We start from the raw sequence: 20,000 nt of genomic DNA, 5'->3' as shown, positions 1-20,000 counted from the left end.
GCTGTGTGGTGGCTGCAGGGGTGGGCCTGGGCGGCTGCGGAGGGCGCCTTCAGAGTGCACCTACCAGTAGGGGCTCAAGACCCAGGCTGACCCTCCGATGTGCCCGGGCAGGACACCCAGGAGGCGGGGAGCAGACACCCCCGCTGAAGCCCACGGCAGTTGGCAGAGATGAGTCTTTGAAAAAAATGACAAAGTCCAAACGCTCCAGGCGCTGGCCAGGGGTGCGGACCGGGCTGGCCGGGCCGGAGGGGGCTGCGGCTGCTGGGGCTGAGCCGACTGTCTATGCATGTCCTGAGAACCGGGATGGGGACAGACCTGTGGCTCCAGGCCGGGTTGGAGTTCCAGGAGGTCGGCCTGACTCTGGAGGTTTTCCCCTTAGCATTTCCCCATAGGCCAAAAGGGGGGAAGTCAAAAAAGCACCCCCAGCAGATGTATGCAGGAGGGGCTGGGGGGTGACGGAGAGCGGGCTGTTGGCAGCTGTGTGGTGGCTGCTGGCAGCCGTGTGCTGGCTGCGGGGGTGGGCCTGGGCGGCTGCGGAGGGCCCCCTGAGTGCAGCTACCAGCGGTGGCTCAAGACATTGCCTGAGCCTCCGATGTGCCCGGGCAGGACACCCAGGAGGCGGGCAGCAGCCCCCGCTGAAGCCCACGGCAGTTGGCAGAGATGGGTCTTTGAGAAAAAATGACAAAGTCCAAACGCTCCAGGCGTGCCGGCCAGGGGGGCGGACCCGGCTGGCAGGGCCGGCGGGAGCTGCGGCTGCCGGGGCTGAGCCGAGTGTCAGTGCATGTCCTGAGAACCGGGAAGGGGACAAACCGGGGGCTCCAGGCCGGGTTGGAGTTCCAGGAGGTCGGCCTGACTCTGGAGGTTTCCCCCCTGGCTTTTCCCTATAGGCCAAAACGGGGGAAGTCAAAAAAGCACCCCCAGCAGATGTATGCAGAGGGGCTGGTGGGTGACGGATAGTGGGCTGTTGGCAGCTGTGTGGTGGCTGCTGGCAGCCGTGTGCTGGCTGCAGGGGTGGGCCTGGGCGGCTGCTGAGGGCCCCCTGAGTGCAGCTACCAGCGGTGGCTCAAGACATTGCCTGAGCCTCCGATGTGCCCGGGCAGGACACCCAGGAGGCGGGGAGCAGCCCCCGCTGAAGCCCACGGCAGTTGGCAGAGATGGGTCTTTGAGAAAAAAATGACAAAGTCCAAACGCTCCAGGCGCTGGCCAGGGGTGCGGACCGGGCTGGCCGGGCCGGCGGGAGCTGCGGCTGCCGGGGCTGAGCCGAGTGTCGATGCATGTCGTGAGAACCGGGAAGGGGACAAACCTGTGGCTCCAGGCCGGGTTGGAGTTCCAGGAGGTCGGCCTGACTCTGGAGGTTTTCCCCTTAGCATTTCCCCATAGGCCAAAAGGGGGGAAGTCAAAAAAGCACCCCCAGCAGATGTATGCATAAGGGGCTGGGGGGTGACGGAGAGCGGGCTGTTGGCAGCTGTGTGGTGGCTGCTGGCAGCCATGTGCTGGCTGCGGGGGTGGGCCTGGGAGGCTGCGGAGGGCCCCCTGAGTGCACCTGCCAGCGGTGGCTCAAGACATTGCCTGAGCCTCCGATGTGCCCGGGCAGGACACCCAGGAGGCGGGGAGCAGCCCCCGCTGAAGCCCACGGCAGTTGGCAGAGATGGGTCTTTGAGAAAAAACGACAAAGTCCAAACGCTCCAGGCGCTGGCCAGGGGTGCGGACCGGGCTGGCCGGGCCGGCGGGAGCTGCGGCTGCCGGGGCTGAGCCGAGCGTCGACGCATGTCCTGAGAACCGGGAAGGGGACAAACCGGTGGCTCCAGGCCGGGTTGGAGTTCCAGGAGGTCGGCCTGACTCTGGAGGTTTTCCCCTTAGCTTTTCCCCATAGGCCAAAAGGGGGGAAGTCAAAAAAGCACCCCCAGCAGATGTATGCAGAGGGGCTGGCGGGTGACGGAGAGCGGGCTGTTGGCAGCTGTGTGGTGGCTGCTGGCAGCCGTGTGCTGGCTGCAGGGGTGGGCCTGGGCGGCTGCCGAGGGCCCCCAAAGCGCACCTACCAGCAGTAGCTCAAGACCTAGGCTGACCCTCCGATGTGCCCGGGCAGGACACCCAGGAGGCGGGGAGCTGCCCCCGCTGAGGTCCATGGCAGTTGGCAGAGATGGGTCTTTGAGAAAAAATGACAAAGTCCAAACGCTCCAGGCGCTGGCCAGGGGCGCGGACCGGGCTGGCCGGGCCGGCGGGGGCTGCGGCGGCCGGGGCTTAGCCGAGTGTCAGTGCATGTCCTGAGAACCGGGAAGGGGACAAACCGGTGGCTCCAGCCCGGGTTGGAGTTCCATGAGGTCGGCCTGACTCTGGAGGTTTTCCCCTTGGCATTTTCCCATTGGCCAAAAGGGGGGAAGTCAAAAAAGCACCCCCGCCAGATGTATGCAGATGGGCTGGGGGGTGACGGAGAGCGGGCTGTTGGCAGCTGTGTGGTGGCTGCTGGCAGCCGTGTGCTGGCTGCAGGGGTGGGCCTGGGCGGCTGCCGAGGGCCCCCAAAGCGCACCTACCAGCGGTGGCTCAAGACATTGCCTGAGCCTCCGATGTGCCCGGGCAGGACACCCAGGAGGCGGGGAGCAGCCCCCGCTGAAGCCCAGGGCAGTTGGCAGAGGCGAGCCTTGGAGAAAAAACGACAAAGTCCAAACGCTCCAGGCGCCGGGCAGGGTGGCGGACCGGGCTGGCCGTGCCGGCGGGAGCTGCGGCTGCTGGGGCTGAGCCGAGTATTAGTGCATGTCCTGAGAACCGGGAAGGGGACAAACCGGTGGCTCCAGGCCGGGTTGGAGTTCCAGGAGGTCGGCCTGACTCTGGAGGTTTTCCCCTTGGCATTTCCCCATAGGCCAAAACGGGGGAAGTCAAAAAAGCACCCCCAGCAGATGTATGCGGAGGGGCTGGGGGTTGACGGGGAGCGGGCTGTTGGCAGCTGTGTGGTGGCTGCAGGGGTGGGCCTGGGCGGCTGCGGAGGGCGCCTTCAGAGTGCACCTACCAGTAGGGGCTCAAGACCCAGGCTGAGCCTCCGATGTGCCCGGGCAGGACACCCAGGAGGCGGGGAGCAGCCCCCGCTGAAGCCCACGGCAGTTGGCAGAGATGGGTCTTTGAGAAAAAAATGACAAAGTCCAAACGCTCCAGGCGCTGGCCAGGGGTGCGGACCGGGCTGGCCGGGCCGGCGGGAGCTGCGGCTGCCGGGGCTGAGCCGAGTGTCGATGCATGTCGTGAGAACCGGGAAGGGGACAAACCTGTGGCTCCAGGCCGGGTGGGAGTTCCAGGAGGTCGGCCTGACTCTGGAGGTTTTCCCCTTAGCTTTTCCCCATAGGCCAAAAGGGGGGAAGTCAAAAAAGCACCCCCGGCAGATGTATGCAGAAGGGGCTGGGGGGTGACGGAGAGCGGGCTGTTTGGCAGCTGTGTGGTGGCTGCTGGCAGCCGTGTGCTGGCTGCAGGGGTGGGCCTGGGCGGCTGCGGAGGGCCCCCTGAGTGCACCTGCCAGCGGCGGCTCAAGACATTGCCTGAGGCTCCGATGTGCCCGGGCAGGACACCCAGGAGGCGGGGAGCTGCCCCCGCTGAGGTCCATGGCATGTGCCAGAGGCGAGTCTTGGAGAAAAAAAACGACAAAGTCCAAACGCTCCAGGCGCTGGCCAGGGGGGCGGACCCGGCTGGCCGGGCCGGCGGGAGCTGCGGCTGCCGGGGAAGGTCTGGGTGTCAATGCATGTCCTGAGAAGCGGGAAGGGGGCAAACTGGTGGCTCCAGGCCGGGTTGGAGTTCCAGGAGGTCGGCCTGACTCTGGAGGTTTTCACCTTGGCATTTCCCCATAGGCCAAAAGGGGGGAAGTCAAAAAAGCACCCCCGGCAGATGTATGCAGGAGGGGCTGGGGGGTGATGGAGAGCGGGCAGTTGGCAGCAGTGTGCGGGCTGCTGGCAGCCGTGTGCTGGCTGCAGGGGTGGGATTGGGCGGCTGCTGAGGGCCCCCTGAGTGCAGCTACCAGCGGTGGCTCAAGACATTGCCTGAGCCTCCGATGTGCCCGGGCAGGACACCCAGGAGGCGGGGAGCAGCCCCCGCTGAAGCCCACGGCAGTTGGCAGAGATGGGTCTTTGAGAAAAAACGACAAAGTCCAAACGCTCCAGGCGCCGGGCAGGGTGGCGGACCCGGCTGGCCGGGCTGGCGGGGGCTGCGGCGGCCGGGGCTGAGCCGAGTGTCGATGCATGTCCTGAGAACCGGGAAGGGGACAAACCGGTGGCTCCAGGCCGGGTTGGAGTTCCATGAGGTCGGCCTGACTCTGGAGGTTCCCCCCCCTGGCTTTTCCCCATAGGCCAAAAGGGGGGAAGTCAAAAAAGCACCCCCAGCAGATGTATGCAGAGGGGCTGGTGGGTGATGGATAGTGGGCTGTTGGCAGCTGTGTGGTGGCTGCTGGCAGCTGTGTGGTGGCTGCTGGCAGCCGTGTGCTGGCTGCAGGGGTGGGCCTGGGCGGCTGCGGAGGGCCCCCGTAGTGCACCTACCAGTAGGGGGCTCGAGACCCAGGCTGAGCCTCCGATGTGCCCGGGCAGGACACCCAGGAGGCGGGGAGCAGCCCCCGCTGAAGCCCAGGGCAGTTGGCAGAGATGGGTCTTTGAGAAAAAATGACAAAGTCCAAACTGCTCCAGGCGCTGGTCAGGGGTGCGGACCCGGCTGGCCGGGCCGGCGGGAGCTGCGGCGGCTGGGGAAGAGCCGAGTGTCGATGCATGTCCTGAGAACCGGGAAGGGGGCAAACCAGTAGCTCCAGGCCGGGTTGGAGTTCCATGAGGTCGGCCTGACTCTGGAGGTTTTCCCCTTGGCATTTCCCCATAGGCCAAAACGGGGGAAGTCAAAAAAGCACCCCCAGCAGATGTATGCAGAGTTGGGCTGGGGGGTGATGGGGAGCGGGCTGTTGGCAGCTGTGTGGTGGCTGCTGGCAGCCGTGTGCTGGCTGCAGGGGTGGGCCTGGGCGGCTGCCGAGGGCCCCCAAAGCGCACCTACCAGCAGTAGCTCAAGACCCAGGCTGACCCTCCGATGTGCCCGGGCAGGACACCCAGGAGGCGGGGAGCAGCCCCCGCTGAAGCCCAGGGCAGTTGGCAGAGATGGGTCTTTGAGAAAAAACGACAAAGTCCAAACGCTCCAGGCGTTGGCCAGGGGTGCGGACCCGGCTGGCCGGGCCGGCGGGGGCTGCGGCTGCCGGGGAAGATCCGAGTGTCAATGCAGGTCCTGAGAACCGGGAAGGGGACAAACCGGTGGCTCCAGGCCGGGCGGCAGTTCCAGGAGGTCGGCCTGACCTTGGAGGTTTTCCCCCTGGCTTTTCCCCATTGGCCAAAACGGGGGAAGTCAAAAAAGCACCCCCAGCAGATGTATGCAGAGGGGCTGGCGGGTGACGGAGAGCGGGCTGTTTGGCAGCTGTGTGGTGGCTGCTGGCAGCCGTGTGCTGGCTGCAGGGGTGGGCCCCGGGCGGCTGCGGAGGGCCCCCAAAGCGCACCTACCAGTAGGGGCTGAAGACCCAGGCTGAGCCTCCGATGTGCACGGGCAGGACACCCAGGGGGCGGGGAGCAGCCCCCGCTGAAGTCCATGGCATGTGCCAGAGGCGACTCTTGGAGAAAAAAACGACAAAGTCCAAACGCTCCAGGCGTGCCGGCCAGGGGTGCGGACCCGGCCGGGCCGGCGAGAGCTGCGGCGGCCGGGGCAGAGCCGCGTGTCGATGCAGGTGGTGAGAACCGGTATGAGGGTAATCCTGGTCGCTCCGGGCCGAGCCAGGGTTCCAGGAGGGCGGAAGGAGCGGGCCCGTTTCCCCTGATAGCGCCGACGACGGTAAAATAAGGCCTCGCAAAACGTCAGCACGAACACCTTGTCGGGGTATAAGGGAACGAGCGGTGTGCGGTCTTTGACAAAGTGACAGTGTTTCTCAAAAAAGCACCCCCGGCAGATGTGTGCAGACGGGGCTGGCTGGTGTGGGAGAGCGGCGGGCTGTTGGCAGCAGTGTGCTGGCTGCAGGGGTGGCCCGGGGCGGCTGCGGAGGGCCCCCAAAGCGCACCTACCAGCAGTAGCTCAAGACCCTGGCTGAGCCTCCGATGTCCCCGGGCAGGACCCCAGCAGGCCGGGCACAGACCGCAGCTTGCCCCCTTTGCCGTCCGATGAAGCTTGCACGGTCAGAAAAAGTTTCAAAGTCCCAACGGGGGAGAGAGTGTTGACGGCGAGGGGGCGCTGGCTGCTCCAGGGGCCGGGAGGGAGGCCCTGGAGGTCGGCCTGGGGGTGAGTGGAGCGGCCCCCGTGTGTCCCCGAGTGCCCCCCGGTCTTTGGTCGAGAGGGGGTCTCAGCCGCTAATGTGCCCGCCCGGGTACCTAGGGAGGCCGGCCTGGGGCGAGTGGAGCAGCCCCCGTGTGTCCCTGAGTGTCCCCCGGTCTTTGGTCGAGAGGGGGTCTCAGCCGCTAATGTGCCCGCCCGGGTACCTAGGGAGGCCGGCCTGGGGCGAGTGGAGCAGCCCCCGTGTGTCCCTGAGTGTCCCCCGGTCTTTGGTCGAGAGGGGGTCTCAGCCGCTAATGTGCCCGCCCGGGTACCTAGGGAGGCCGGCCTGGGGCGAGTGGAGCAGCCCCCGTGTGTCCCTGAGTGTCCCCCGGTCTTTGGTGGAGAGGGGGTCTCAGCCGCTAATGTGCCCGCCCGGGTACCCAGGGAGACCGGCCTGGGGCGAGTGGAGCAGCCCCCGTGTGTCCCTGAGCGCCCCCCGGTCTCTGGTGGAGAGGGGGTCTCAGCCGCTAATGTGCCCGCCTCAGGGAGGCCGGCCTGGGGCGAGTGGAGCAGCCCCCGGGTGTCCCTGAGTTCCCCCCGTTGCTCGCTCAAGAGGGGGTCTCAGCCGCTAATGTGCCCGCCCGGGTACCTAGGGAGGCCGGCCTGGGGCGAGTGGAGCAGCCCCCGTGTGTCCCTGAGCGTCCCCCGGTCTCTGGTGGAGAGGGGGTCTCAGCCGCTAATGTGCCCGCCTCAGGGAGGCCGGCCTGGGGCGAGTGGAGCAGCCCCCGTGTGTCCCTGAGTGCCCCCGGTCTTTGGTGGAGAGGGGGTCTCAGCCGCTAATGTGCCCGCCTCAGGGAGACCGGCCTGGGGCGAGTGGAGCAGCCCCCGTGTGTCCCTGAGCGCCCCCCGGTCTCTGGTGGAGAGGGGGTCTCAGCCGCTAATGTGCCCGCCTCAGGGAGGCCGGCCTGGGGCGAGTGGAGCAGCCCCCGTGTGTCCCTGAGCGCCCCCCGGTCTCTGGTGGAGAGGGGGTCTCGGCCGCTAATGTGCCCGCCTGGGGCGAGTGGAGCAGCCCCCGTGTGTCCCTGAGCGTCCCCCGGTCATTGGTGGAGAGGGGGTCTCAGCCGCTAATGTGCCCGCCTCAGGGAGGCCGGCCTGGGGCGAGTTGAGCAGCCCCTGGGTGTCCCTGAGCGCCCCCTGGCGTTCGCTGAAGAGGGGGTCTCAGCCGCCAATATGGCCGCCCGGGTGCCCGGGGGAGCGGCCTGGGGTGGCCCTGTGCAGCCTCCGGGCGCCCCTGAGTGTTTTTCAGTATCTGGCCGAGACACCCCCTGACCCTCCGACTGTGTCCGTTTGGAGCGCCTGGTGCCTGGGCACCCCCTGAGTGTTTTTCAGTATCTGGCCGAGACACCCCCTGACCCTCCGACTGTGTCCGTTTTTAGTGCCTGGTGCCTGGGCACAGACCGCGGCAGCTCCCGCTGGCCGCATTGACAGAGTGCTGAAAAAATGACAAAGTCCGAAAATGCCTGAGAACCGGGAAGGGGACAAACCGGCGGCTCCAGGCCGAGCCGGAGTTCCAGGAGGTCGGCATGATTTTGCCGGTTTCCCCATAGGAGGTGCCAAGTTGCCAAAATGGGGGAACTCAAAAAAGCACCCCCGCCAGATGTATGTAGGGGGGCTGGATGGTCGATAGGGAGTGGGTGCCTGGCAGCAGGGGCCACCCCGCGCAGGTGCCCCGGGGGGCCCGCGGGGGGCCCCCGAAGACACCCCCCCCCCAGCACTCGCTGAAAACCCCGTCCGAGCCGCCTGCGCTGCGGGGAGGGTGTCCCGGGAGGCCGGGCACGGCCCGCAGGTCTCTCCCTCTGTCCCCCGGAGAGGTTTGCACGGCGAGCCAAGTTTCAAAGTCCCAACGGGGGCGAGACACGGTGCGGCGAGGGGTGGCGGGCTGCTCCGCGGACCCGGGGGAAGCCCGGGGAGGGCGGCCTGAGGGCGCGGAGGGCCCCCTGAGAGTGCCTACGGGTAGTCGGTGAGAAACCCTGCCTGTACCTCCCACGGGGCCCGGGCAGGGACCCCGGGAGGCCGGGCAGAGCCCGCAGGTCGCCCCCTTCCCGTCCGATGAAGCTCGCACGGTCAGAAAAAGTTTCAAAGTCCCAACGGGGAGAGAGGGTTGACGGCGAGGGGGTGCTGGCTGCCCCAGGGGCCGGGGACAGCCCCTGGAGGTCGGCCTGGGGGTGTGGAGGGGCCCCCTGAGAGCACCCAGCAGTAGTTGCTCAAGACCCCGCCTGAGCCTCCGGTGTGCCCGGGCATGAACCCCAGGAGGCGGGGAACAGCCGTGGCAGCCCCTGCTGAAGTCCTTGGCAGTTGGCAGAGGCGAGTGTTGGTGAGGAAAATGACAAAGTCCAAACGCTCCAGGCGTGCCGGCCAGGGGTGCGTACCGGGCTGGCCGGGCCGGCGGTAGCTGCGGCTGCCGGGGAAGATCCGATGGTCAATGCAGGTCCTTAGAACCGGGAAGGGGACAAACCGGTGGCTCCAGGCCGGGTTGGAGTTCCAGGAGGTCGGCCTGACTCTGGAGGTTTCCCCCCTGGCATTTTCCCATTGGCCAAAATGGGGGAAGCCAAAAAAGCACCCCCAGCAGATGTATGCAGAGGGGCTGGGGGGTGATGGAGAGCGGGCTGTTGGCAGCAGTGTGCTGGCTGCAGGGGTGGGCATGGGCGGCTGCGGAGGGCCCCCTGAGTGCACCTGCCAGCGGTGGCTCAAAACCCTGGCTGAGCCTCCGATGTCCCCGGGCAGGACCCCAGGAGGCCGGGCACAGACCGCAGCCTGCCCCCTTGCCGTTTGACGAAGCTCGCACGGTCAGAAAAAGTTTCAAAGTCCCAACGGGGGGAGAGTGTTGACGGCGAGGGGGGTGCAGGCTGCTCCCGGGTCCGGGGGCAGCCCCTGGAGGTCGGCCTGGGGGTGTGGAGGGGCCCCCCTGAGAGCACCCAACAGTAGTTGCTCAAGACCCTGCCTGAGCCTCCGATGTGCCCGGGCATGAACCCCAGGAGGCGGGGAACAGCCGTGGCAGCCCCTGCTGAAGTCCTTGGCAGTTGGCAGAGGCGAGTCTTGGAGAAAAAACGACAAAGTCCAAACGCTCCAGGCGCCGGCCAGGGGGGGCAGACCCGGCTGGCCGGGCCGGCGGGAGCTGCGGATGCAGGGGCTGAGCCGAGTGTCGATGCATGTCGTGAGAACCGGTATGAGGGTAATCCTGGTCGCTCCGGGCCGAGCCCCGGTTCCACGAAGGCGGAAGGAGCGGGCCTGTTTCCCCTGATAGCGCCGACGGCGGTAAAATAAGGCCTCGCAAAACGTCAGCACGAACACCTTGTCGGGGTATAAGGGAACGAGCGGTGTGCGGTCTTTGACAAAGTGACAGTGTGTCTCAAAAAAAGCACCCCCGGCAGATGTGCGCGGACGGGGCTGGCTGGTGACGGAGAGCGGGCTGTTGGCAGCGGTGTGTGCTGGCTGCAGGGGTGGCCCGGGGCGGCTGCGGAGGGCCCCCTGAGTGCACCTACCAGTAGTGGCTCAACACCCTGGCTGAGCCTCCGATGTCCCCGGGCAGGACCCCAGGAGGCCGGGCACAGACCGCCGCTTGCCCCCTTTGCCGTTTGACGAAGCTTGCACGGTCGGAAAAAGTTTCAAAGTCCCAACGGGGAGAGAGGGTTGACGGCGAGGGGGTGCTGGCTGCTCCAGGGGCCGGGGGGAACCCCTGGAGGCTGGGCATGGACCGCGGCCGCCCCCCTTGCAGTCGGACAATGTTTGAGGAGACAAGTCATGAAAATGACAAAGTCCGAACGCTCCAGGCGCCGGCCAGGGGGGCGGACCTGGCTGGCCGCCTGGCGGGGACTGCGGCTGCCGGGGCTGAGCCGAGTGTCGATGCATGTCCTGAGAACCGGGAAGGGGACGAACCGGTGGCTCCAGGCCGAGCTCGAGTTCCAGGAGGTCGGCCTGACTCTGGAGGTTTTCCCCCTGGCTTTTCCCCATAGGCCAAAACGGGGGAAGTCAAAAAAGCACCCCCGGCAGATGTATGCAGAGGGGCTGGCGGGTGATGGGGAGCGGGCTGTTGGCAGCAGTGTGCTGGCTGCAGGGATGGGCCTGGGTGGCTGCGGAGGGCCCCCTGAGTGCACCTACCAGTGGTGGCTCAAGACCCAGGCTGAGCCTCCGATGTGCCCGGGCAGGACCCCAGGAGGCCGGGCACAGACCGCCGCTTGCCCCCTTTGCCGTTTGACGAAGCTTGCACGGTCGGAAAAAGTTTCAAAGTCCCAACGGGGAGAGAGTGTTGACGGCGAGGGGGCGCTGGCCGCTCCAGGGGCCGGGGGGAGCCCCTGGAGGTGGGCCTGGGGGTGTGGAGGGGCCCCCTATGAGCACCCAACAGTCGTGGGTCAAGACCCTGCCTGAGCCTCCGGTGTTGCAGGGAAGGACACCCAGGAGGCGGGGAACAGCCGGGGCAGCCCCCCTTGCAGTTGAACAAAGTTTGAGGAGACAAGTCATGAAAATGACAAAGTCCAAACGCTCCAGGCGTGCCGGCCAGGGGGGCGGACCTGGCTGGCCGGGCCGGCGGGAGCTGCGGCTGCCGGGGCTGAGCCGAGTGTCAATGCATGTCCTGAGAACCGGGAAGGGGACAGACCGGTGGCTCCAGTCCGGGTTGGAGTTCCAGGAGGTCGGCCTGACTCTGGAGGTTCTCCCCCTGGCTTTTCCCCATAGGCCAAAACGGGGGAAGGCAAAAAAGCACCCCCAGCAGATGTATGCAGAGGGGCTGGGGGGTGATGGGGAGCGGGCTGTTGGCAGCAGTGTGCTGGCTGCAGAGGTGTGCCTGGGCGTCTGCGGAGGGCCCCCTGAGTGCACCTACCAGTAGTCACTCAACACCCAGCCTGAGCCTCCGATGTGCCCGGGCAGGAACCCAGGAGGCCGGGCACAGAACGTCGGTTGCCCCCTTGCCGTTTGACGAAGCTTGCACGGTCAGAAAAGTTTCAAAGTCCCAACGGGGAGAGAGCGTTGACGGCGAGGGGGTGCTGGCTGCTCCAGGGGCCGGGGGCAACCCCTGGAGGCTGGGCACGGACTGCGGCAGCCCCCCTTGCAGTCGGACAAAGTTTGAGGAGACAAGTCATGAAAATGACAAAGTCCAAACGCTCCAGGCGTGCCGGCCAGGGTGGCGGACCCGGCTGGCTGGGCCGGCGGGAGCTGCGGCTGCCGGGGCTGAGCCGAGTGTCAATGTATGTCGTGAGAACCGGTATGAGGGTGATCCTGGTCGCTCCGGGCCGAGGCGCGGTTCCAGGAGGGCGGAAGGAGCGGGCCCGTTTCCCCTGATGGCGCCGACGGCGGTAAAATAAGGCCTCGCAAAACGTCAGGACGAACACCTTTTTTGCATATAAGGGAACGAGCGGTGTGCCGTCTTTGACAAAGTGACTATTTCTCAGAGTGCTGAGAAGGGAGTGGGGACCGCTCAAAGTCAAAGCACCGCGGCCGCCCCTCTGCCACCTCCCTGGGAGCAGAGTCATCGAGCGCGAGTGTCCCCACTCCGCCTGTGCAGGCCGCGGGGCCGACAGGCTGGCTGGCTGCCCGGGCAGACCCCGCTCTCCGAGCGGCCGGGCGCCACGTTCGAGAGGTGTACGAAGCCACCTTGGGGGCCTGCGGAGGCCCCCCTGAGAGCGCCTCCAAGCCCTTGCTGAGAACCCTGTCCTAGATGCCTGCGCGGGCAGGCGGGACCCCACCAGGAGGCCGTGCACAGCCCGCGGCAGCCACTGCTGAAGCCCGGGGCAGTTGGCAGAGATGAGTCTTTGAAAAAAAATGACAAAGTCCAAACGCCTCCAGGCGCCGGCCAGGGGGCGGACCCGGCTGGCCGGGCCGGCGGGAGCTGCGGCGGCTGGGGCTGAGCCGAGTGGCGATGCACGTCCTGAGAACCGGGAAGGGGACAAACCGGTAGCTCCAGGCCGGGCTAGAGTTCCAGGAGGTCGGCCTGACTCTGGAGGTTTCCCCCCTGGCTTTTCCCCATAGGCCAAAGCGGGGGAAGTCAAAAATGCACCCCCAGCAGATGTATGCAGAGGGGCTGGCTGGTGATGGGGAGCGGGCTGTTGGCAGCGGTGTGCTGGCTGCAGGGGTGGCCCGGGGCGGCTGCGGAGGGCCCCCGAGGTGCACCTACCAGCAGTAGCTCAAGACCCTGCCTGAGCCTCCGGTGTTGCAGGGCAGGACACCCAGGAGGCGGGGAACAGCCCGCGGCAGCCCCCGCTGAAGTCCATGGCATTTGCCAGAGGAGAGTGTTGGATGAAAAAACGACAAAGTCCAAACGCTCCGGGCGCCGGCCAGGGGGACGGACCCGGCTGGTCGGGCCGGCGGGAGCTGCGGCTGCCGGGGCTGAGCCGAGTGTCGATGCATGTCGTGAGAACCGGTATGAGGGTAATCCTGGGCCCTCGGGGCCGAGGCACGGTTCCAGGAAGGCGGAAGGAGCGGGCCCGCTTCCCCTGATAGCGCCGACGGCGGTAAAATAAGGCCTCGCAAAACGTCAGGACGAACACCTTTTTTGCATATAAGGGAACGAGCGGTGTGCGGTCCTTGACAAAGTGACAATTTCTCAATGTGCTGAGGAGTGGGGACCGCTCAAAGTCAAAGCACCGCGGCCGCCCCTCTGCCACCTCCCTGGGAGCAGAGTCATCGAGCGCGAGGGTCCCCACTCCGCCTGTGCAGGCCGCGGGGCCAACAGGCTGGCTGGCTGCCCGGGCGACCCCCCTCCGAGATGCCGGGCCGGGGCAGACTGTGCAAACGCGCGCGGGCGTGTTTTCTTCCCCTGGGGTGGAGCCCTTCCACCCCACGCCGTCCGAGGCCCGTTGGCCTCGGGCGGCCTGCCTCCGAGAGTGGGAGAGAGACGGAGGACGGTGGCCCGCGGCGGCGCGAGGCGTCCCCGTTGTTCCACCACGACTGCCAGCCGGTCGATCCTGCCGGTAGCCTGGGCTTGTCTCCGCTCCGCCTGTCCAGGCCGCGGGGCCCACAGGCGGCTTGCCTGGGAAGACCCCGCTCTCCGAGCGGCCGGGCGCCACGTTCAAGAGGTGTACGGAGCCACCTGTGGGGGGGTCTGCGGAGGCCCCCCTGAGAGCGCTGATAACCCTGTCCTAGCTGCCTGCGCGGGCAGGCGGGACCCCCAAGAGGCCGGGCACAGCCCGCGGCAGCCCCCGCCGAAGTCCACGGCAGTTGGCAGAGACGAGTCTCGGAGAGAAAACGACAAAGTCCAGACGCTCCAGGCGCCGGCCAGGGGTGCGGACCCGGCTGGCCGGGCCGGCGGGAGCTGCGGCTGCCGGGGCTGAGCCGAGTGTCGACGCATGTCGTGAGAACCGGTATGAGGGTAATCCTGGGCCCTCGGGGCCGAGCTACGGTTCCATGAAGGCGGAAGGAGCGGGCCTGTTTCCCCTGATAGCGCCGACGACGGTAAAATAAGGGCTCGCAAAACGTCAGGACGAACACCTTTTTTGCATATAAGGGAACGAGCGGTGTGCGGTCTTTGACAAAGTGACTATTTCTCAGAGTGCTGGAGTGGGGACCGCTCAAAGTCAAAGCACCGCGGCCGCCCCTCTGCCACCTCCCTGGGAGCAGAGTCATAGAGCGCAAGTGTCCCCACTCCGCCTGTGCAGGCCGCGGGGCCAACAGGCTGGCTGGCTGGCTGCCCGGGCGACCCCCCTCCGAGATGCCGGGCTGAGGCGTAGGCAGCCGCCTCCATCACCACCACCCAAGGCGAGAGAGTGGGTCAACGGGAGAGCCGTCGCGGCCGGGGGACCCTCGCCGCGCCCATGTCCGGGGAAGGACCACAAGGGCCCTGCTCCCCGGCGCCCCGGCGAGCGGGTTCACCCTCGGCGCGTACGGCTCTCGAGGATGGGGAAGGGACGCGCGTGGGCGTCCCTCCCGTCCCCCGCGGAAGAAGGCGAGCGACTCTGCGCGTCGGGACACCCCGCGGAGCCCCCTGCGGGGGGAGTACTCCGGGGGAGAAGCGTGGCGCAGGGGGTGCAGCCCTTTCCCAGGCCACCGTGCGACGGCGTCGGTGGGGCCGACGCCGAGAGAGAGAACGATCCGGGCTCTCCCGCCTCAGGGCGGCCGAGAGCGGGGCACGGGCCCCACGTTTGGTGACGGTTTTCCCGAAAGCGAAGGACCCCCGCCTGTCCCCTCGGGCTCCGGCCGATGCGGGCGGTCCAGGGCGGGGATAGGGGACGGCGGCCTGCGGACGACGCGCTTTATCCCCAGAAGGAGCGAGGCATGAGGGGGTGTTCCACCCCCGCCGGCCGGTCTCGCTCCTTCTCCGGGCTACGCCTCGGCGGAGTAAAGACCCCCGGGTCAACGCTCCCGCGTCCGGGTGCCGCCGCGCGTCCCCTTCCCGCGGGGGGTGGATCCCTTCCACCCCTGGCCGTTCGAGGCCCGTGCGCCTCGGGCGGCCTCCCTTCCGAGAGAGGGAGAGAGAGACGGAGGACGGTGGTCCGCGACGGCGGGAGACGTCCAAGTTGTGTTCCCCACGGCGGCTACCCGGTCGATCCCGCCCGGTGGCCTAGGCTTTTCCCCACTCTGCCTGTCCAGGCCGCGGGGCCCACAGGCGGCTTGCCTGGGAAGACCCCGCTCTCCGAGCGGCCGGGCGCCACGTTCAAGAGGTGTACGGAGCCACCTGTGGGGGGGTCTGCGGAGGCCCCCCTGAGAGCGCTGATAACCCTGTCCTAGCTGCCTGCGCGGGCAGGCGGGACCCCCAAGAGGCCGGGCACAGCCCGCGGCAGCCCCCGCCGAAGTCCACGGCAGTTGGCAGAGACGAGTCTCGGAGAGAAAACGACAAAGTCCAGACGCTCCAGGCGCCGGCCAGGGGTGCGGACCCGGCTGGCCGGGCCGGCGGGAGCTGCGGCTGCCGGGGCTGAGCCGAGTGTCGACGCATGTCGTGAGAACCGGTATGAGGGTAATCCTGGGCCCTCGGGGCCGAGCTACGGTTCCATGAAGGCGGAAGGAGCGGGCCTGTTTCCCCTGATAGCGCCGACGACGGTAAAATAAGGGCTCGCAAAACGTCAGGACGAACACCTTTTTTGCATATAAGGGAACGAGCGGTGTGCGGTCTTTGACAAAGTGACTATTTCTCAGAGTGCTGGAGTGGGGACCGCTCAAAGTCAAAGCACCGCGGCCGCCCCTCTGCCACCTCCCTGGGAGCAGAGTCATAGAGCGCAAGTGTCCCCACTCCGCCTGTGCAGGCCGCGGGGCCAACAGGCTGGCTGGCTGGCTGGCTGGCTGGCTGGCTGCCCTGGCGACCCCCCTCCGAGATGCCGGGCCGAGGCGTAGGCAGCCGCCTCCATCACACCACCCAAGGCGAGAGAGTGGGTCAACGGGAGAGCCGGCGCGGCCGAGGGACCCTCGCCGCGCCCATGTCCGGGGAAGGACCACAAGGGCCCTGCTCCCCGGCGCCCCGGCGAGCGGGTTCACCCTCGGCGCGTACGGCTCTCGAGGACGGGGAAGGGACGCGCGGGGGCGTCCCTTCCGTCCCCAGCGGAAGAAGGCGAGCGACTCTGCGTGTCGGGACACCCCGCGGAGCCCCCTGCGGGGGGGAGTACTCCGGGGGAGAAGCGTGGCGCAGGGGGTGCATCCCTTTCCCAGGCGTCGTGCGGCGTCGTCGGTGGGGCCGACGCCGAGAGAGAGCGATCCGAGCTCTCCCGCCTCAGGGCGGCCGAGAGCGGGGCACGGGCCCCACGTTTGGTGACGGTTTTCCCGAAAGCGAAGGGATAGGGGACGGCGGGCCCGCGGACGACGCGCTTTATCCCCAGAAGGAGCGAGGCATGAGGGGGTGTTCCACCCCCGCCGGCCGGTCTCGCTCCTTCTCCGGGCTACCCCTCGGCGGAGTAAAGACCCCCGGGTCAACGCTCCCGTGTCCGGGCGCCGGCGCGCGTCCCCTTCCCGCGGGGGGTGGATCCCTTCCACCCCCGGCCGTCCGAGGCCCGTGCGCCTCGGGCGGCCTCCCTTCCGAGAGAGGGAGAGAGAGACGGAGGACGGTGGTCCGCGACGGCGCGAGGCGTCCGAGTTGTGTTCCCCACGGCGGCTACCCGGTCGATCCCGCCCGCCGGTAGCCTTGGCTTGCCCCCGCTCCGCCTGTCCAGGCCGCGGGGCCGACGGGCTGTCTGCCCGGGTAGACCCCGCTCTCAGCGAGCGGCCGGGCGGCCACGTTCAAGAGGTGTACGAAGCCACCTCGGGGTGGAGCCCTTCCACCCCCGGCCGTCCGAGGTCCGTGCGCCTCGGGCGGCCTCCCTTCCGAGAGAGGGAGAGAGAGACGGAGGACGGTGGTCCGCGACGGCGCGAGGCGTCCAACTTGTGTTCCCCACGGCGGCTACCCGGTCGATCCCGCCCGCCGGTAGCCTTGGCTTGTCCCCACTCCGCCTGTCCAGGCCGCGGGGCCAACAGGCTGTCCGCCCGGGTAGACCCCGCTCTCCGAGCGGCCGGGCGCCACGTTCAAGAGGTGTACGAAGCCACCTTGGGGGGGCTGCGGTGCCCCCCGCCCCTGAGAGTGCCTCCCAGGCCGAGGGAGCCCGGCGGTCGAGTGTCGTAGGAAAGCGCGTGCCACGGCTGTGTCGGTCACAGGGGCCAGAGGTAGTTTGGGCAACGGCTTAGATCCGTATGAAGCTCATCCTTTACGGCCTGTTCTGGCGGCGGCTAGGCGCGCGCAGCGCGCGAATGGCACGACACCCCCGGTTCCAGCGAGGCGACGGCGCCCCGCACCCCACTCTCCGGGCCGAGCAGAGCCCCCGAGCGCAAGAGTCCCCGCTCCGCCTGTCCAGGCCGCGGGGCCAGCAGGCTGTCTGCCCGGGTAGACCCCGCTCTCACCGAGCGGCCGGGCGGCCACGTTCAAGAGGTGTACGAAGCCACCTTGGGGTGGAGCCCTTCCACCCCTGGCCGTCCGAGGCCCGTGCGCCTCGGGCGGCCTCCCTTCCGAGAGAGGGAGAGAGAGACGGAGGACGGTGGTCCGCGACGGCGCGAGACGTCCAAGTTGCGTTCCCCCACGGCGGCTACCCGGTCGATCCCGCCCGGTAGCCTTGGCTTGTCCCCACTCCGCCTGTCCAGGCCGCGGGGCGGACGGGCTGTCTGCCCGGGTAGACCCCGCTCTCAGCGAGTGGCCGGGCCCCAACGTTCAAGAGGTGTACGAAGCCGCCTTGGGGTGGAGCCCTTCCACCCCTGGCCGTCCGAGGCCCGTGCGCCTCGGGCGGCCCCCCTTCCCGAGAGAGGGAGAGAGACGGAGGACGGTGGTCCGCGACGGCGCGAGACGTCCAAGTTGTGTTCCCCCACGGCGGCTACCCGGTCGATCCCGCCCGGTAGCCTTGGCTTGTCCCCACTCCGCCTGTCCAGGCCGCGGGGCCGACAGGCTGTCTGCCCGGGTAGCACCCGCTCTCACCGAGCGGCCGGGCGGCCACGTTCAAGAGGTGTACGAAGCCACCTTGGGGTGGAGCCCTTCCACCCCTGGCCGTCCGAGGCCCGTGCGCCTCGGGCGGCCTCCCTTCCGAGAGAGGGAGAGAGAGACGGAGGACGGTGGTCCGCGACGGCGCGAGACGTCCAAGTTGTGTTCCCCACGGCGGCTACCCGGTCGATCCCGCCCGCCGGTAGCCTTGGCTTGCCCCCACTCCGCCTGTCCAGGCCGCGTGGCCGACAGGCTGTTTGCCCGGGTAGACCCTGCTCTCACCGAGCGGCCGGGCCCCAACGTTCAAGAGGTGTACGGAAGCCACCTTGGGGTGGAGCCCTTCCACCCCTGGCCGTCCGAGGCCCGTGCGCCTCGGGCGGCCTCCCTTCCGAGAGAGGGAGAGAGAGACGGAGGACGGTGGTCCGCGACGGCGCGAGACGTCCAAGTTGTGTTCCCCACGGCGGCTACCCGGTCGATCCCGCCCGCCGGTAGCCTTGGCTTGTCCCCGCTCCGCCTGTCCAGGCCGCGGGGCCGACGGGCTGTCTGCCCGGGTAGACCCCGCTCTCCGAGCGGCCGGGCCCCAACGTTCAAGAGGTGTACGAAGCCACCTCGGGGGGCTGCGGTGCCCCCCGCCCCGAGAGTGCCTCCCAGGCCGAGGGGAGCCTGGCGGTCGAGTGTCGTAGGAAAGCGCGTGCGCGGCTGTGTCGGTCACACGGGCCAGAGTTAGTTTGGGCAACGGCTTAGATCCGTATGCAGCTCAACCTTTCCGGCCTGTTCTGGCGGCGGCTAGGCGCGCGCGAACGTCACGACGCCCCTGGTTCCAGCGAGGCGACGGCGCCCCGCACCCCACTCTCCGGGCCGAGCAGAGTGGCCGCTCTCGCTCCTTGGAGCAGAGCCCCCGAGTGCAAGTGTCCCCGCTCCGCCTGTCCAGGCCGCGGGGCCGACAGGCTGTCTGCCCGGGTAGACCCCGCTCTCCGAGCGGCCGGGCGCCACGTTCAAGAGGTGTACGAAGCCACCTTGGGGGGCTGCGGTGCCCCCCGCCCCGAGAGTGCCTCCCAGGCCGAGGGGAGCCTGGCGGTCGAGTGTCGTAGGAAAGCGCGTGCGCGGCTGTGTCGGTCACACGGGCCAGAGTTAGTTTGGGCAACGGCTTAGATCCGTATGCAGCTCAACCTTTCCGGCCTGTTCTGGCGGCGGCTAGGCGCGCGCGAACGTCACGACGCCCCTGGTTCCAGCGAGGCGACGGCGCCCCGCACCCCGCTCTCCGGGCCGTGCAGAGCGGCCGCTCTCGCTCCTTGGAGCAGAGCCCCCGAGCGCAAGAGTCCCCGCTCCGCCTGTCCAGGCCGCGGGGCCGACAGGCTGTCTGCCCGGGTAGACCCCGCTCTCCGAGCGGCCGGGCCCCAACGTTCAAGAGGTGTACGGAAGCCACCTTGGGGGGCTGCGGTGCCCCCCGCCCCGAGAGTGCCTCCCAGGCCGAGGGAGCCCGGCGGTCGAGTGTCGTAGGAAAGCGCGTGCGCGGCTGTGTCGGTCACACGGGCCAGAGTTAGTTTGGGCAACGGCTTAGATCCGTATGCAGCTCAACCTTTCCGGCCTGTTCTGGCGGCGGCTAGGCGTGCGCGCACGGCACGACGCCCCTGGCTCCAGCGATGCGACGGCGCCCCGCACCCCACTCTCCGGGCCGAGCAGAGTGGCCGCTCTCGCTCCTTGGAGCAGAGCCCCCGAGCGCAAGTGTCCCCGCTCCGCCTGTCCAGGCCGCGGGGCCAACAGGCTGTCTGCCCGGGTAGACCCCGCTCTCCGAGCGGCCGGGCGCCACGTTCAAGAGGTGTACGAAGCCACCTTGGGGGGCTGCGGTGCCCCCCGCCCTGAGAGTGCCTCCCAGGCCGAGGGAGCCCGGCGGTCGAGTGTCGTAGGAAAGCGCGCGCGCGGCTGTGTCACACGGGCCAGAGTTAGTTTGGGCAACGGCTTAGATCCGTATGCAGCTCAACCTTTCTGGCCTGTTCTGGCGGCGGCTAGGCGCGCGCGAACGTCACGACGCCCCTGGTTCCAGCGAGGCGACGGCGCCCCGCACACAACTCTCCGGGCCGAGCAGAGCCCCCGAGCGCAAGAGTACCTGCTCCGCCTGCCCAGGCCGCGGGGCCGACAGGCTGTCTGCCCGGGTAGACACCGCTCTCCGAGCGGCCGGGCCGCAACGTTCAAGAGGTGTACGAAGCCACCTTGGGGGGGCTGCGGAGCCCCCCCTCCCCATGAGAGCGCCTCACAGGCTTTGCTGATAACCCCGTCCTAGCTGCCTGCGCGGGCAGGCGGGACCCCCAGGAGGCCGCGCATAGCCCGCGGCAGCCACCGCTGAAGTCCA

This window comes from Eleutherodactylus coqui, chromosome 8 (assembly GCF_035609145.1).
Source record: "Eleutherodactylus coqui strain aEleCoq1 chromosome 8, aEleCoq1.hap1, whole genome shotgun sequence".
NCBI classification, from domain to species: Eukaryota; Metazoa; Chordata; class Amphibia; order Anura; family Eleutherodactylidae; genus Eleutherodactylus; species Eleutherodactylus coqui.
The sequence above is the reverse complement of the archived record's forward strand: the minus strand, read 5'-3'. Positions refer to the sequence as shown.